General features: G+C 42.0%; 2 non-coding genes across 2 annotated transcripts; one reads left to right on the top strand and one right to left on the bottom strand.

The window, feature by feature from the left end:
* The first annotated feature begins 6572 nt into the window (after positions 1-6572).
* On the top strand, positions 6573-6710 carry LOC119945357. The gene has a single exon (XR_005456225.1). It is a non-coding gene; the product is annotated as a small nucleolar RNA SNORA7 (small nucleolar RNA).
* Positions 6711-11164: 4454 nt separating this feature from the next.
* On the bottom strand, positions 11165-11302 carry LOC119945315. Its single transcript, XR_005456186.1, has one exon. It is a non-coding gene; the product is annotated as a small nucleolar RNA SNORA7 (small nucleolar RNA).
* Between the last annotated feature and the right edge of the window lie 2751 nt (positions 11303-14053).

Raw genomic sequence — 14053 nt, 5'->3', positions numbered from 1 at the left:
GGAGGAACAGGGGGCCTGAGAAGGGAGTTAAATGTATGGAAGAGCTGACAGGGATGATGGGCATGGGTGTCAATAAGGGAGGAGAAATAGTTTTGTCTGGCAGAGGAGAGGGCAGAGTTAAGGCAGGAAAGGATAAACTTGAAATGAACGAGGTTGGCACAGTGTTTAGACTTTCGCCAGCAGCGTTCAGCAGCTCGAGCATAAGAGCTAAGGAGGCGGACAGTGGCAGTGATCCAGGGCTGTGGGTTAGTGGTATGAGAGCAGTGAAGAGAAAGAGGAGAGAGGGAGTCTAGCTGAGTAGAGATGGTAGAGTTGAGAGCAGTAATCTGATCATCAAGATTGTGTAGAGAGGAAAGGGAGGCAAGGTGGGGTGTGAGGCACTCAGAAAGATGGATGGGGTCGAGAAAGCGGAGGTCTCTGTGAGGTAAGTACTATGGCACATAGTAAGTGCTTAACAAATACCATTATTATTATTGCCCTTTCCCTCCCCACAGGACTTGTGTATATTTGTACATATGTATTACTCTATCTTATTACTGATATGTATATAGCTACAGTTCTATTTATTCTGATGGTATTGACACCTGTTTACTTGTTTTGTTTTGTTATCTGTCTCCCCCTTCTAGACTGTGAGCCCATTGTTGGGTAGGGACCATCTCTATATGTGGCCAATTTGTACTTCCCAAGTGCTTAGTACAGTGCTGTGCACACACTAAGTTTTCAATAAATACTATTGGATGAATAAATGAAGCACAGAGAAGTTAAATGGCTTGCCCAAAGATACACAGCAGACTAGTAGCGGAGTTGGGATTAGAACTCACGTCCTTCTATTCCCAAGCCCATGCTCTTTGCACTAAGCCACGCTGCTTCTCCAGCAATATTAGATATTCAACACAGTTGAACTAATGCAAACGTAAGTGAATATTCTGTGTGGAAGGATAATCCAAAGCCTTCCTCATTTTAGGAGTATATGTCTATGTTTTGAAATCCTCACTGTCTTCCTCATCCTCAACCTAAATCTTCTTAAAGTCCCTAATCAGTATTGATTTCACCTTACTGGAAACACTTCATTTTGAAATCAAGCAAAAGGTCCCAACTTGCCTCGTTTTAACAATCGCCCATCATAGAATCTAAGACTGTGCAGTGCACAGGAAAATTAGCCCCATGAGTATGATACTTCCTTTACCAATCAGTAGCATTTATTGAGCACATACTCAGAGCAAAACAATTGGGAGGAAACTACAGAAACAATACACATTAAACTTTAGGACAATCAACTCTCTCCCGTCTAGTAAACTTCACTCCTCTCCCACTTGCAATTCAGCCTGTACATTTTACTCCTAAAATATCAACCTATCAACCAAGCTTCACTCTTGTCTCTCAGTATCAACCTCTGACTCCTATCCTCCCTCCTGACTGGAGCTCACTATTCCTTCATATCCAGCCGACTACTACCCTAGAACCCTGGTTGTGAGTTCTAATCCCGGCTCCACCACTTACCTGCTGTGCGACAATGGGCAAATCACTTCACTTCTCTGTACCTCGGTTACCTCATATGTAAATGGGGATGGAAACTGGAAACCCCATGTGGGACAGAGACTGTATCCAACCTGATTAGCTTGTATCCATCCCAGCGCTTAGTACATTGCTTGGCACACAGTAAGCGCTTAACAAATACCACAAATATCATGATAAACTATCCCATCTTCAAAGCCCTTCTGAAATCACATCTCCGTCAGGAAGCTGTCCCTGAGTAATCTATAATATATCTCCCTCTAGACTGCAAACTCGTTGTGGCCAAAGAACATGTCTATGTCTACAAATTTGGAGAGGCGGCCTGGCTTAGTGGATAGAGCTTAGTACAGTGCTCTGCACACAGTAAGTGCTCAATAAATATGATTGAATGAATAGAGCATAGACCAGAGAGTGAGAAGGACCAGGATTGGTCTGCCATTCGTCTGCTGTGTGATCCTGGGCAAGTCACTTCACCTCTCTGTGCCTCAGTTATCTCATCAGTAAAATGGAGACTAAGACTGGGAGCTCAAGGACTGTGTCCAACCCAATTATCCTGCATCAACAGTAGCACTTAGAACAACGTCTGACACGTAGTAAGCACTAAACAAATACCACAATTAGTACTATTACATTAACTCCATTTTATTGTACTCTCCAAAAGGCAGTACAGTGCTCTGCCTATAGGAAGCACTCAGCAAATACATTTGATTGATTAATCTTTCATCTCCCCATCTGATTTTCCCTCCCAATTATTTACTCCATTAGCATGCCTGTGCTCACCCTCCACCGTCTTCTACCCCCGATGTACTCTCCCAAGCTCTTAGTACAGTGCTTCACACAGAGTAACTGCTCATTAAGCAGCAGTAGAGAAGCAGCGTGGCTCAGTTGAAACAGCACAGACTTTGGAGTCAGAGGCCATGGGTTCGAATCCTGGCTCTGCCACTTGTTAGCTGTGTGACTTTGGGCAAGTCACTTAACTTATCTGGGCCTCGGTTACCTCATCTGTAAAATGGGAATGAAGACTGTGAGCCCCCTGTGGGACAACCTGATCACCTTGTATACCCCCAGCGCTTAGAACAGTGCCTTGCACATGGTAAGTGCTTAATAAATGCCATTATTATTATTATTTGTACATATTTATTACTCTATTTTATTAATGATGTGTATAAATCTATAATCGTATTTATCTATTTTGATGGTATTGACACGTGTCCACTTGTTTTGTTTTGTTCTGTGTCTCCCCTTTCTAGACTATGAGCCCGTTGTTGGGTAGGAATTGTCTCTATCTGTTGCTGAATTGTACTTTCCAAGTGCTTGGTAAATAGTAAGCGCCCAATAAATGCGATGAAATGAATGAACGAATATTATTATTATTGTGTTTGTTAAGCACTTACTATGTGCCAGGCACTGTACTATGCACTGGGGTGATACAAGCAAATCAGATTGGACACAGTCCCTGTTGCATGTGGGCCTCACAGTCTCCATCCCCATTTTACAGATGGGGTAACTGAGTCCCAGAGAAGTGAAGTGACTTGCTCAAGGTCACACAGCAGGCAGTGGTGGACTGGGATTAGAACCCAGGTCCTTCAGAATCCCAGGTCCCTGCTCTATCCATGAGGCCATGCTGTTTCCTAATATTCAGTAGTTCTGTATGCAGAGCGTTTTAACTGTAATGGGGATTTACGAGAATCAGCAGGATCCAATCCCTGCACTCAAATAATTAACATTTAATTGACAAGACAGCAACGTGGCTCAGTGGAAAGAGCATGGGCTTTGGAGTCAGAGTTCATGGGTTCGAATCTCAACTCCACCAACTGTCAGCTGTGTGACTTTGGGCAAGTCACTTAACTTCTCTGGACCTTAGTTCCCTCATCTGTAAAATGGGGATGAAGACCGTGAGCCCCCCGTGGGACAACCTTATCATCTTGTAACCTCCCCTGCGCTTAGAACAGTGCTTTGCACATAGTAAGTGCTTAATAAATGTCATTAAAAAGTGATACAAATGCACAAATGTGAAAGTCATTCATTCATTTATTCAGTAGTATTTATTGAGTGCTTACTGTGTTCAGAGCACTGTACTAAGCTCTTGGAAAGTTCAATTTGGCAAGAGATTGAGACAATCCCTCTCCAACAACGGGCTCACAGACTAGAAGTCCCAGGATGTATAGAACAAAAGGAGAATAGAAGAGCCCACAAGAGGAATCATGCATACCATTAAAACAGGGGTCTACATAGTGTTAAACAAGGGAGCTGGGGTTAGAGTCATAATGAAAGTTGAGGCATAGTTTGGTAAAGTGGAAAAGGAATTAGAATGGTTGGAGGGCACATCAGAAGATGGTGAACAGATTATCTTGCAGATCTCATTGCCTTAAGTAAACCCCACTGCCATCTCTCCAGTAGATGGTTGCTCTGTAAACTTGATCGTTTTTCTAAGAAGCATTTTTATGAGAGGCAGTATGGTCTAGTGGTTAGAGCACAGGCCTGGGAGTCAGGAGGACCTGGGTTCTAATCCCAGCTCTGCTGCCTGTCCATTATATGACCTTGGGCAAGTTGTTTGACTTCTCTGGGCCTCAGTTACCTCTTCTGTAAAATGAACATTAAGAGTGTGAGCCCCATGTGGGACAGGGATTGTGTCCAACCTCCTTGATTATATCTATCCCAGTACTTAGTACAGTGCCTGACACATAGTTAGCTCTTAACAAATACCACAGTTATTGTAATTATCATTATCATTATTATTATTAAGGCACAATTTTGCACATACCTCCCTGTGACATTGCTGGGGTTCCCAGACAGTGCTTAGCACATAGTAAGCACTTAAATACCATCATTATCATTATTATTAAATTCCTGATGAAAGGGCGTATGGGGTTACTTTAGAAGCAGTGGGGCTTAGAGGGAAAAGCACGGGCTTGGGAGTCAAAGGTGGTAGGTTCAAATCCTGGATCTGCCACTTGTCAGCTGTGTGAGTTTGGGTAAGTCACTTTACTTCTCTGTGCCCCAGTTACTGCATCTGTAAAATAGGGATTAAGACTGCGAGCCTCACGTGAGACAACCTGATCACTTTGTATCCCCTCAGTGCTTAGAACAGTGCTTTGCACATAGTAAATGCTTAACAAATACAATTATTAGTATTATTATTATCATTATTATTATTTAGAAGCACCAAGATTCTGGTCAGCCTTCACGGAGTCCTAAGCCCCTCCAGTTCTTCTGATCTAACTCACATTTGGGGAACACCTGCTCAGTGCACCTCTAGGCTGCCCCTTCCCTTTAACTGAGACAAAGGCAAAGGGGTCATAAAAGATTCACCTACAACCCCCATCCTGGAGGTGGCTAAAGGAACCTCACAGAAAAATTGTTCTTTTTGGCACATTCCATGTCCACAATGCATGTGTCACTGCAGCACCCAGACCTTCTCCTCCAGCCACAACTTGTCACACACCAAGATCTGAGATCTCAATCATGTTTAATAGTTTCTTAATTGAATAGCATGGAAAACAATTCCAGTTCAAACCACCTTTCTGTAAGATTAATGCCCCCCCCCCCCCCCAATCTTGTTTCCCCCCGCCCCAGGACCATATCTACTTCCTGTAGGCATCTCGGGCTCACGTTTATCTGGTCTTTTCTTCCTTGCTTAATCGTTATATCTAAGGTTCCAGTCTCCCCTTTTAAGTCGTTGAGACATATGGCCTGTCAGGGGCACAGCATATCTGGAGTCTTAGCTGCTGGATCCCAAACTTCCAGGGTATCAACTCACAGCCGGGATCCTCTCCGATCTTACTTATGGCCTGTGTCCTTACAGGGTCTAAACCATGAGCTACCCCCATATCCCACCACCACCTCACCTATGAGATGGCTGAGGGTTGTCTGTTCAGCTTCCTGGACCCTCCACTTTCTCCCAATCCTCTCTAATTTGCATGGTTTAGAATTTACACTTTCCTATGGGAGAGTTATCAAGAAGTGATTCACCTGGCTTTTTCCTCCCTGACTCCTGAAGGTGGGGGGCAGCTAGACAGACTGTCCTACAACCCATGTCTCACAATCCTCTAATGGTTGACCATTCCTTCTCCATTTATTCATTCAATTGTATTTCATTCAGCCAATCACATTTATTGAGTTCTTATCTTGTGCAGAGTACAATATAACAATAAACACCCACATTCCCTGCCCACCAGCTTACAGTTTAGCGGGAGGAGCATACAGTCTAGAGTCTACAGTCTAGTCCTCAGTATTGAACTGAAACTTTTGAGTATTGGTTTTAAGGCACACATTCACCTCGCTCCCCTCAATCTCATTCCTCTCCCTCTAACCAGGTTCTCATGCTTCTTCTCTTCCCAAGCCAACTTAACCCACTGTTCCTCATTCTTGTCTCCTTCTGCTTTGATCCCTTGCTCATGACTCCCTTTCTTTCTGGAGCATTCTGCTCTTTCACATTCAAAATACCATTACTCCCCTCTTCTTCAAAGCTGTTCTGAAATCACACCTCCTCCTGGAGGTCTTCCCTGATTAATCCACTATCCCCTCCTCTTCCCCTCCCTCCATTTCCTCCTCTACTGCCACTTCAGCACTTCTGCATCACCTAAATCCTTGGGTTCTGTTTACTTCAAAACCCTCTCCACTCCACAGCACTTACCTGCATACCTTTACTCTCTGATGTTTCTTTTGCATGTGATTTTATCTAGTGTCTTCTCCCCAACTTAACTATAAACACCTTGAGAGCAGAGAGCATGTCAACTTGACTCTATGGAACTCTCCCAAATGCTTAGTAAAGCATTCTGCCCAGAGTAATTATTCAATAAATACTACTGAGTGATTGATTAGTTTGGATAAGAAGGAATGTACCTCGGATAGCAGAAAGAAGGTGGCATTTGACTAAGGAGGGAAGTCTGAAAACACTATTTAAAAATCACTCAATCCAATAAGAATTCCACTGACTAATCCCTCGTCTTCCTGGTCATGCCCCCATATTTCCTATCTTAGCAATCGTTTATATTTATATCAATTTTCTTTGGTTTTCATGTTTGAATTATATCATGGGTAGTTTATATCCTCTCCCCCTCTCAAGATAGCACCTGGAGAGTTTCCAGTCCTCTACAAGTCTCAGCTATGGGAGGGAGAGCCAAGCAGAGGCCTACCCATTTCATTCCTAGCTTGGCCAGTGGCTGGCGAGTGGGAGGCAATCTGCTACAAGTCAAAACTTGCTTGGAGAGAGTAGAGGATGGAGGTCTGTCGTATAAATCAGTCAATCGTATTCACTGAGCTCTTACTGCATGCAGAACACTATACTGAGCTCTTGGGAGTGTACAACATAAGAGTTGGTAGACAAGTTCATTGCCTGCAGCAAGCTTACAGTCTAGAGGGGGTGACAGATATTAATATAGATGAAATGTGGATAGGTACATAAGTGCTATGGGGTGAGGGAGGGAAGAATAAAGGGTGCACTTTCAAGTGCAACGGTGAGACCAAGTTCACAACTGTGAGTTTCACTCACACACTTTGTCCATGAAAATGCAGTAGTGTAGCTGCTTGTGGGTCCGGTCATCCAGGGGACCTTTGCCCAAACACCGACATTTAAAAGGAGAAGTTCTGTCCAACTGCCAGGTTTTTGCAGCAGTGATACTGGTTTGGGGTGAGGCAACCACACTCTCTCATCCAGGGCCCAAGTGCCTAGTGGGGTGAATTGTGAGGGTGCTACAAGGAAAGCCAGGGTACTGCCTATCATCACAGAACAGACTAGACTGTGAGCCCGTTGTTGGGTAGGGACCATCTCTATATGTTGCCAATTTGTACTTCCCAAGTGCTTAGTACAGTGCTCTGCACACAGTAAGTGCTCAATAAATGCTATTGAATTAATGAATGAACAGGATATCTGAGACCTCAATATCAGCGGCATCACTAGGCCCTCACCCATCTGGTAAGTCATTGTTGCATACAATGATAATAATAATAATATAATAATAATAATGGCATTTATTAAGCACTTACTATATGCAAAGCACTGTTCTAAGCACAGGGGAGGTTACAAGGTGATGAGGTTGTCCCACGGGGGCTCACAGTCTTAATCCCCATTTTACAGATGAGGTAACTGAGGCCCAGAGAAGTTAAGTGACTTGCCCAAAGTCACACAGCTGACAGTTGGCAGAGTCGGGATTTGAACTCATGATCTCTGACTCCAAAGCCCGTGCTCTTTCCACAGAGCCACGCTGATTCTCTACAACATCCTGGCTTCCCCACTTTTTTAAATATATAATAATGGTGGTATTTGATAAGAGCTTACTATGTGCCAAGCACTGTTCTAAGCACTGTGGTAGATAAAAGGTAATCAGCTTGTCCCATGTTGGGTTCACAGTCTTAATCCCCATTTTACAGATAAGGTAACTGAAGCATAGAGAAGTTAAGTGACTTGCCCAAAATCACACAGCAGAGAAGTGGAGGAGCCGGAATTAGAATCCGCAACCTCTGACTCCCAAGCTTTAGCCCTTTCCACTAAGCCACACTGCTTCTCAGCCAGAGGGAGGACATGAGCAAGGGATAGTCGGCGAGATGGACAAACTGAGGAACAGTGAATAATTTAATTGTTAAGAACTGATTCAAAACAACTGCTCTTTCCATAAACATTTGACTAGAAAGGAAAGGGTTTAAAGTTTTCACTGATTTTTGAGAGAATTAAGAGTTTAGTTTTTCTTTTTCTCTAGTTCCCGCTGAGGCATTGGACTGGCATTTCTTTAATTACCAAAATTAGACATTTAAAGAAATGAAACATTTCCTAGAAGGGTATAACATTGGCTTGGGGAGTAGTCTGGCCTAGTGGAGAGAGCATGGGGCTGGGTGTCAGAGGTCTTGGGTTCTAATCCTGGCTCCACCACTTACCCACTGTGTGTCCTTGGGCTCAACTTCCCTGTGCCTCAGTTCTGATCTGTGAAATTCGATACCTGTTCTCCCTCCTATTTGGATGGTGAGCCCATGTTTGACCTGATGACCTTCTATCTAATGCTTAATGCAGTGCTTGTCATGTAGTAAGCACTTTACAAATACTATTATTGTCATTATTGTTGCTATTGTTATTGGCCTTGTTCCCATCTTTATCCAAGGTTGATGGCTTCATCTGATTCTCTCTCATTTCCCAATTATCAACCTGAACACATTTTTCTGGATTTCTGACTAGCTACGTTTTCCCTTAATTCTTTTTATACAGGAAGCTTTTTCAGAAGCACCTTGAAAAATGACACATTAATTAAGGTGTTTCCACTGTGCACCAAAATAAAGCTATTTTTTTGAATGAAACCTAAGCAGACAACAGTGATGGATGACATGGAATTAAGTAAATTGAGCTCTGTATGGAAGATGCCAGTATGCTTTGTAGAACTTGCTTTATTTAAAAATTAAAGATATTCATGCCTAACATGGAGACATAGCTCTTGAGTGGATACAAAACTACCTTCAAATTGTCCACTAGAATACAAACTCCATGATAGGAATTAGTAGGGGTTCTAGGGTTCTTGAACATGTGTTTCACGTGCTTAGGACAATTGCCCCCGTGAGCACATGATAAAGTATTGAGACCACCTTTTACAGACAATAAAACGGAGTCACAGATAAATTAAGTGAATTTCCCTAGGATTCACAGAAGGGAAGCCCGTTGATGGGTAGGGATTGTCTTTATCTGTTGCCGAATTGTACTTTCCAAGCACTTAGTACAATGCTTTGCAAAGAGTAAGTGCTCAGTAAATATGATTGAATGAGTGAATGGAGTTGGGATTAGAACTCATGTCTCTTGATTTTCAGCCCTCTTTTCTTTCCACTGCTCAGACCCCATTGCTCAGAGGATCTGGGTTCTAATCCTGACTATTCCACTTTCCTGCTGTATGACTGCTTGTTATGGGCTAGGAATTGGGTCTGTTTATTGTTATAGTATACTCTCACAAGTGCTGAGTACAGTGTTCTGCACACAGTAAGCCCTCAGTAAATACAATTGAATGAAAGTAATTCAACTTCTATGAGCCTCAGTTCCCTCATCTGCAGAATGGGAATTCAGTACCTGTTCTCCCTCCTACTAAGACTGTGATCCCCATGTGGGAACTGGTGGTCTTATATCTACTCCACCGTTTAGTACAGCCCCTGATACAAATTAAGGGATTAAAAAATATTATTATTAATATTATTATTATTAACAAGGAGCTCTAGTTTTTAAGCAAGTGGTATTAACCTCACCAGTAATTCCACAGTTCAACTGTGGGAGTTTCAATACCCTAAAAAGAGGCAATGCTTTTTGTGATCTTTAGATTCATAAGTGTGAAAGGTTTTGAGATGTCATCTAACCAATCTCCCTGCCTCTGGCCAGGTTTGCACTTCAATCACTTCCCCAAAGAGGACTCTTTCCTTTTCTTTCCCCTCCACATAAGGGTATATGCCAATCTTCCACAAAACCCTTTTCCAAACACTGCCTGTAAATGTGTGCTAGTGTGCAGGCGATTACTACACAGAAGACTAAGTTCATTTCCCCTAACCTCATCTATAATGAAAATATAGAGCAGTCAGTCAGTCAATAGTATTTATTGAGTGTTTATTATGTCCCGAACACTGTATGAAGGGTTTGGGAGAGTACAGTATAACAATGAAAAAAAGACATTCCCTGACCATAATGAGCTTACAGTCTAGAGCGGGAGACAGACATTAAGACAAATAAGTAAATAACAGATATATATATATATATATATATATATATATACATATATATATATGTATATATATATAATATATATATGATATATGTTATTTATATATATGAATATATAATATAAATATAATATAATTTATAATATAAATATATGTATGTTATTTACTTATTTGTAAATATATATATATATATATATATATATATGTTGTGGGGCTGGGACTGGGATGAATAAAGGGAGAAGCAGATGGGAATGGGAGAAGAGAAAAGGAGGGCTTAGTTAGGGAAGGTCCCTTGGAGGAGATGTGCCTTCAATAAGGTTTTGAAGACAGGGAGAGTAACTCTTTGGTGGATCTGAGGAGGGAAGACATTCCAAGCCAGAGGCAGGACATGGGCCAGAGTTTGGTGGTGAGATAGATGAGATGATGATATAGAGGTACAGTGAGAAAGTTATCATCAGAAAAATAAAGTGTGTGACCTGGGTGATAGTAGGAGAATAGCAAGTTGAGGTAGGAGGGGGCAAGGGATAAGAACATTTATTCAGCATTTTTTAATCTGCAAGTTTCTCAAGGGTTTATGCTTTGCAACGTCTGTAAATTTCCTTTAGCATCTAGAACATTGTGGTAAGTTAGGCAAAAATAATCATGGCATTCATTAAGTGCTTACTAGGTGCTGGAGTCATCGGTTCACTAAATCAGACAAAATCACTATTCCACACAACATGTACAATCCATTTTATTCTCAATTTCCTGTCTTATACTGTCAGGTCATCTCCGACCCATACCGAGGCCGTGGACATGTCTCTCCCAAAATACCCCACCTCCATCTGCCGTGGTTCCAGTAGTGGATCCATAGAGTTTTCTTGGTGAAAAAACAGAAGTAATTTACCATGTCCTCCTTCCACACAGTAAACCTGAGTCTCCACCCTCGGCTCTCTCTCATGCTGCTGTTGCCCAGCACAGATGAGCTTTGACTTATAGCAGATTGCCTTCCACTCGCTAGCCACTGGCCAAGTAAGTAATGGAACAGATATACCTCTGCTTGACTCTCCCTCCCTTAGTCGAGACTGGTAGAGTACTGGAAACTCTCCAGGTGCGACACTGAGAGAGGTATCACTGATGAGGAATTTGAAACCCAGAGAGGATAGCGACTTGGTCAAGGTCTTGCAGCAGACTAGTATCAGCTAGGATTAGAACCAGGGTCATCTTCCTCCAGTCTTGTGCTACTAATTATGATAATGTTATTTATTATGGACTACTATGTACCAAGTACTGTGCTAAGCACTGGGATGCATTCAACTTAATAGTACTGGACAAATTCACTGTCCTGCATAGGGCTCACACTCTGAGAAGAAAGATGGAGTGCAGGAATTTTATCCTCATTTTAAAGATGAGGAAAAATAAGGCAGGGAGAAAATAGCTGGCAGAGCAGAGCAGGATCTAGAACTTGTTTTTCTATACTTTTTAATGGTATTTGTTAAGCACTTCAAATGTGCCAGGCACTGTTCTAAGCACTGGGGTAGATACAAGCTAATCAGGTTGGACACATTCCATGTCCCACTCGGGGCGCACAGTCTTTATCCCCCTTTTACAGATGAAGTAACTGAGCCCCAGAGAAGGTAAGTGATTCGCCAGATGTCGCACAGCAGAAAAGTGGTGGAGCTGGAATTAGAACCCAGCTCCTTCTGGTTCCCTGGCCCAAGCCTGTCTACTTGTTTTGTTTTGTTGTCTGTCTCCCTGCTTCTAGAATGTGAGCCCGTTGTTGGGTAGGGATTATCTGTATCTGTTGCCTAATTGTACTTTCCAAGCACTTGTACAGTGGTGTGCACACAGTAAGCACTCAATAAATACAATTGAATGAATAAATGAATGCTGTATCCACTAGGCCACACTGCTTCTCCTGCCAGTTATGTGCTCTTTCTATTAGGACATAAATCAATCATTCAATGACATTTATTGAGGTCTTACTATATGCAGATGATGATATGATGATGATGGTATTTGTTAAGTGCTTACTATGTGCCAAGCATTGTTCTAAGCAACACACTAAATGCTTGGGAGAGTACAAGACACTAGAGATGGTAAACACGCTAGGTCATAGTGCTGAGGTGCATCATAAAAGACATTTTGTAAGTGCAAAATGAAGGAATGACACATTTCTTTCTCACAATTACTTTACATTCTACTGATGCTATGCAATTTCTATTAATCCCTTTAATCTATTTGAAAATCATCCTTAATCCCCTCCCTCATCTTTTTCTGTGATAGATAATTCCAGTGAGAACCCAGGACTGAGTAACTAGAGACAGTGACATTTCTCTGACTACCAGCGTATTTTGGGATATTGGACAAGTTATTTAAGTAATGAAGGCCTCAGTTCCTTCTGTAAAATGGGGTTAAAATAGGTTGTTAATCTGGGGTGACAGGAACTGTGTCCAACTCAATAACCTTGTATCTACCCCAGAGCTTAGCACTCAGAAAGAAGTAAATCAATACCCTAATTATTATTATTCTTTCTTCTAGGATATAAAGCTGCACATTAACCTAAAACTAACACGGCAAAATGAGGAGGATAGGATGTAATAATAATAATAATAATAATAATAATAGTATTTGTTAGGCACTTACTATGTGCCAAGCACTATTCTAAGCGCTGGTGTAGATTCAAGGTAATCAGGTTGTCCCACGGGGGGTTTACAGTCTTAATCCCCATTTCACAGATGAGGGAACTGAGGCACAGAGAAGTGAAGTGTCATGAAAAAGGTGTAATTGGGCAATGCTACTCTTGCCCTTGCAGAAATTGCCAACCATTTCGGGCAAGTCTAAATTGTACAGATACCTGAATAACTTTACACTTTCCTCTGTGCTCAGTGGACTCGGCCTCAGCCAAGAATGGTTGGGTCTGCAAAAGACAAAAGTAATGGCAGCTTGAAAAAAATACCTTCCACAGACTGTCTGGAGATGATCTGGATAGTATTTGACACATCAAGGTAGCTAAAGAAAGTGAGATTTGTTGCTTGTATTATTGGTTGCATTTTAGTTCAGAAGGGCTAAAATATGTCTGTGAAGAATGGAGAGCTGATTCCTGCTCTCCCCAGGAGTTGAAGGGATTTTGAAGGATAAGGGAGGGCAGAAACCTGACCCTTATGTGTTTTCTCGAGAGATGAGAAGCTGAAAATACAGCTGAAAATAACTGTGGCCTAATGGATAGAGCATGAACCTAGGGGTCAGATGGACCTGGGTTCTAATCCTGTCTTCGCTGCTTGTCTGCTTTGACCTTGGACAAGTCACTTAATTTCTCCTTGCCTTAGTTGCCCCATGTAAAATGGGCAATCAGAGCCCCATATGGGAAATAGACTATGTCCACCTGATTAGTTTGTCAGTACAGTGCCTGGTAAACATGAAGCACTTAATGAATCCCATTTTAAAAAATCAAAATAAAAAAAATGAACAAGGAGACAGTGAGCTCGCAAATCATGAAATCCTGCTGCCTACCCTGGACACAACCAATTTCTTTCCTGCTACAAGATTTTTGCTTCTAGTCATGGTCACACAGCCTCAGAGAAAAAGACTGTGGCACAGTGAAAAACAGGGATATACACTGCAAACAACAACCATGGCCACAAAAGGTAGAAAAATGTCCTTAGACCAGACATTTCATTCATTCATTCATTCAATCATATTTATTCATTCAATCGTATTTATTGAGCACTTAGTGTGTGCAGAGCACTGTACTAAGCGCTTGGGAAGTACAAATCAGCAACATATAAAGATGGTCTCTTCCCAACAATGTGCTCACAGTCTAGAAGGGGGAGACAGACAACAAAACAAAGCAAGTAGACAGGTATCAATACCATTAGAA

This window comes from Tachyglossus aculeatus, chromosome 24 (assembly GCF_015852505.1).
Source record: "Tachyglossus aculeatus isolate mTacAcu1 chromosome 24, mTacAcu1.pri, whole genome shotgun sequence".
Lineage (NCBI taxonomy): Eukaryota > Metazoa > Chordata > Mammalia > Monotremata > Tachyglossidae > Tachyglossus > Tachyglossus aculeatus.
The sequence above is the reverse complement of the archived record's forward strand: the minus strand, read 5'-3'. Positions and strand labels throughout refer to the sequence as shown.